Source organism: Portunus trituberculatus, chromosome 32, assembly GCF_017591435.1.
Source record: "Portunus trituberculatus isolate SZX2019 chromosome 32, ASM1759143v1, whole genome shotgun sequence".
In the NCBI taxonomy this organism is placed as follows: Eukaryota; Metazoa; Arthropoda; class Malacostraca; order Decapoda; family Portunidae; genus Portunus; species Portunus trituberculatus.
The window spans coordinates 3160413-3165370 of record NC_059286.1 but is presented as its reverse complement, the minus strand read 5'-3'; positions in this window follow the sequence as shown (position 1 = coordinate 3165370).

The window sequence follows — 4958 nt, the reverse complement described above, 5'->3', positions numbered from 1 at the left end:
TGCTAACTGCTCTATTGATCTTGCTAACTGCATGCATCCCCTCCTCCTGCGGCCTCGCTGCACAAGTCTTTATTATTCCTCTCATCCCTATTCTGTCCAACCCTCTAATACAAGAGTTAACCAGTATTCTCAATCATTCATACCTTTCACTTGGTAAACTCTAGAACTCCCTACCTACTTCTCTATTTCCATCCTCACAGGATTTTGATGAATTCTTTCGAATCTTTCATGGAGACTGCAGGTTCAGTGGGCTTTATATATATATATATATATATATATATATATATATATATATATATATATATATATATATATATATATATATATATAATCTTATAATGGGACAGTAGTGTATTAATCAAGTGATTTATTTTCTTGGTGTGCACACACGTGGTAAGGATAAGCTCATTCCCACAACTTGTCCTTTAAAACTGTCATCTAACTAGCTTAGTGGGAGGTTAGCAGAAGCAAGCTTTGCCTGGTAGACATTAAAGTTAAAGAATAGCCACCTTCAATTTGCGACTGAAATTTTAGGTAGGTAGAGTTTCCGACTCACCCCTTCTAGTCGGAAAATGTCAGACGTAGCGCCTGGAAAGTATCGACTAGTTGGCGCCTCGGCCGGAATTGAATGTAAACAAACAGCTACCCGCCATGATGTCTTCCTTCAGTGACGATGCTGAAGCGGTGGTTGCTCTTCTTCTGGCGTACAGGAAGAGTCAAAAGAAAAGAAAATGCCTGTGGATGCGTCGCTGCCAAAGTAAAAGGAAAGAAAGGAGTGTCTACCATACTCTAAATTAGCCTACATTTCTCGAGAAAATTGTTAACCTTAAAAAGACAAATTAAATCTGACTAGTCTTCAATCCTCACCTCCAACAACACCCTGCACTTCAGGAATCAGTTCCTGTAGAGCGGCAGCTATTTCGTCGAACGACGATTTGCGCAAGTTTTTATCTATTTATTATCATTATTTTCTTTTACTACATAATTCATTTCTGGGATCCCAGATGTGTTCTTTTCCTTCACCAACTCAAACATCATGGGGGGATCTAGGGGGCGGCTATTTGGGCTCAAGCCCCGAATGTTTTCCCACGAGCCCCAGATCTGATCTGGGATCTGAGGAAAAGAGTAGTCTGAGTGTAATGTGCAGTACAGTTTACCAGATAGGCAGCATGCGCGGGAAAGCAGCCTATACGTAACCTGCCTGCAGGGTTGCCAGACTAATTTTGCAGATCGTACCAGATCACATGAAGAAAACGAACTAAATCTTTAAAAAAAACCAACAAAATTTTAGCTACATCTTTAGCAGTCTGAATACCTTTATTGTTTTATATTTTCTTCTTTCAGTGGACGTGAGGATTATATTCATGATATAAGACAGTGACTTCAACAAGGCTGCTGGTCGTAAGACATTTGCATCATTAAAGGATCTGACTTCTGAAGTCTTCGCCGTGTCTTTTGTCCGCTTTGAATTGGTGGTAAGGTTTAAAAAAAAAAAAAAAAAAAAAATATATATATATATATATATATATATATATATATATATATATATATATATATATATATATATAGTTTCGGTGGGCTAAGCCCAAGATCGCGTAGAATCCTAGATCTGCCCGTCTAACATCTCTATATCTAGTCCAAGACCACACTTTCAAATCTAAGGTCCGACCGTCCGTCCACACTAGCGGGCAGTGCACGCGGGCAGAAGCGTAGCGTTTGCCCGGCAACATTTTCTCCGCCTTTGCTTGGCTGCAGACGAGCAAACTGTTCGTTTGTAGACAAGCGATTTCACCGGGCACTGCTCGCCAGGCCCTGCAGTGCGCCACTGCCGGACATACGCGGTAAAGCTAATAGCTTTATGTCCATGACTGCCAGTTTGCCAGTCTCTACACCAGAACATCATGTCTACCTCTCCGTCATGCCAGAATCAGTGGTCTAGGAATGCAGTACTTCATCTCATTGAACTCTATCGGCAACACCCATGCCTGTGGCAAGTAAAAATGGACCAGTACAAAGACAAACTTAAACTTGCAGCATTCTAGTATCCTGTTATATATATATATATATATATATATATATATATATATATATATATATATATATATATATATATATATTTGGTTTTACTTTGTCAAGAAGCTTATGAAATGTACTTGGATCTATTCTTAAATAGTTTATGAAATCACGAATACTTCAATCTTTCAATTCACATAATATCGTAGCATGACTTCCCAACTGTTTTCTATTTAGTAGCCAGTCTTTACACCATTTCTTTTTCTCCACTTTCTCCTTTTTTCTTTTTCTGGGTCAGCAAAAGTATAACTGAGCACAATAACAGCTTTTTGCGGTCCTTGGTTCTCATGCTTAATCAGATACACGGCCTGGTTGTACGGGTGCTCGCCTCTGACTGAAACATGCAAGTGTTGCTGTGTGGACCAGTGCTTCCATGAGTTGATGAAATCTTACCCTAGGTTTTTGTCGATTTTACCCTAGATTGTCGAAGTTGCACTCTTATCATACATAAGTTTGAATATTGCCCCCCCCCACCCCCAAACACACACACATACTGGACCTTCGGACGGTTAGACTAACCGTTCGAAGGTCCAAAACGTGTACGCGTAGTAGACGGGGTAGTGGAGACTGGGGAGAAAGGGGATGGGGTGGGGGTTGGGGTGAAGGGATGGTACATGTCACGGGGATGATTGTGTACATGAATCGAGCATGAAAGAAAACCAGCCTGCCACCAGATTGGCACCATTCCAAGCCCACGCTCGACTCACACTCGAGAGGGTCCGGGTTCGAATCCAGGAGGCGGCGAGGCAAATGGGCAAGCCTCTTAATGTGTAGCCCCTGTTCACCTAGCAGTAAATAGGTACGGGATGTAACTCGAGAGGTTGTGGCCTTCCTTTCCTGGTGTGTGGAGTGTGTTGTGGTCTCAGTCCTACCCGAAGATCGGTCTGAGCTCTGAGCTCGCTCCGTAATGGGGAAGACTGGCTGGGTGACCAGCAGGCAACCGAGGTGAATTACCTATTCATAGGGCGGCAGATTACGCATTACCCTAAACACTACCCTAAGAAGGGTCCAATTACCCTAGTTTAGGGTATTTTACCCTAAAATGGAAGCACTGGTGTGGACGTCGGTTTCTGGAGCACGGCGGGCTTTGCCCGTCACGGGCAAAGCCCGCCGTGCTTTGCCCGCCCGCTAGTGTGGACAGACTATTACTCTGTGGCGTCACGACGTAAGTACAGTCGCAAATCGACTAACGACTGCTTTCTCCAGTCGCTAGGCACCGATTTTGAGTCGGAAACTCTACGTACGTAAAATTTCGGTCGCAAATTGGCACGTGTGAACCCGCTTTTAAAGAGTGAATATGAATAAAGAGCGAGTGTTAGTGGGAGTTGGAACTGCCAAGCTCGAACCTAAAATAAAAGGGCCTCGAGATCGTTCAGTACTAAAAATACGTTAAACTAAATGGCTTGTATCAAAAAGCTTTGAAATAAGATTCAAATGACATCAAGAATATAAGCCATAGACCACTACATGAATGAGCACCGTGGCGTCATGGTATGGTCACTGGCCACACTTCATACCTTTGCTTTGAAGATAATCACAATAAAACAACGAAGTTAGCAGCAAACTGCAGGGAAAAGAAATCTATTGCTCACGATACCCTTACCGGTCTTTCCAGTAACTTGAAGAAAAAGTGCCAATGCCTGATAGGCTAATACTGACACCACCACACCATCACCAGTGCCCCCAACATCCCACATATTACCATACCACCAAACACCAAAAAGTACCAAAAAAAAAAAAAACGTCTTCAGTCTTTACAACTTAAGCTAGAGCTTCTATGATGTCTTGAGTAACATGTAGTTAAGTAGTTAACAACGGCCTCCACTTCAAGATGATACGTAAACTATTTTTCCTTTTTTTCATTTATTTGTATAGCATAATTTTTATTTCTGGAAAACTTTTAAATAAGTATGCTGTTTATCTAGTTAGTACCTAAACTTTTGTTGGTGTATTTACCATCAAAACTACAATGGTCTCTGTACTAGCGGTGGGGAGCATAAGGGCAGGCACTACCACAACCACTAACAGAGGCAATACAACCTTGTGCTTGCTTATGCTGCTGCAGCCTTGACCCACAAGGGATGATGTTCCTTGTTAACCCATAAGAGAGCTCCACTACTTACTTCTTGATGTAAAAAAACGCAAAAAACAACTGCTGCTGTCCCTGCACACTCTTCTTACGGGGTCTGTGAAGGACTGATGGTGAATCCGTGAATGATGGGTTCGGAGTTCCAGAAGTTCCGGCGGCCAATGAACGCTCACCACCTCGGTAATCTTGACGGCGCGAGTTTTGAAGCTTCGGTTAGATGCTTGGATTTAACTTTAAATTGAACGTTTGGATATATCTTCCATGATACGTGAATATTCAATGTATCAATTAGTACTTGATATCCATTAAAATATTATAACCAACGGGATTAAAGAATTAATGCATGTTGAAGAAAACACGCGCATGTTCGCCGGGATGTCAAGTATAGGCTACTACAGCAGTAGTCGCAAGAGGATGTAAACAGTAAAGTGATTCTGAAGACAGTGAACAATAGTATATGAAAGGAACGAAAGTCAGGGAAATGAATATGTTACAGGAGAGGAATAGGAACAATAATAGGCCCTGAACATCGACACCAGTATGGAGTAACACTTTTGCTTTCCTTCTAGAAAATCTTGATATATCTATCGGGGTACATTATCTAATATAATTATCTGTAATATCTATTGATATCTGGATATTTATTAATGTAATTTTTGTGGGCAAATCTGGTAAAAGATTATTTTTGTAGGTAAAAATCTTACTCTTTACTGGCACAAATGTCATTATTTTGTTAACTGAATACAATACATATGAAATTGTATGTACGTACAAAGGATTAAAAGTAAAGACATAC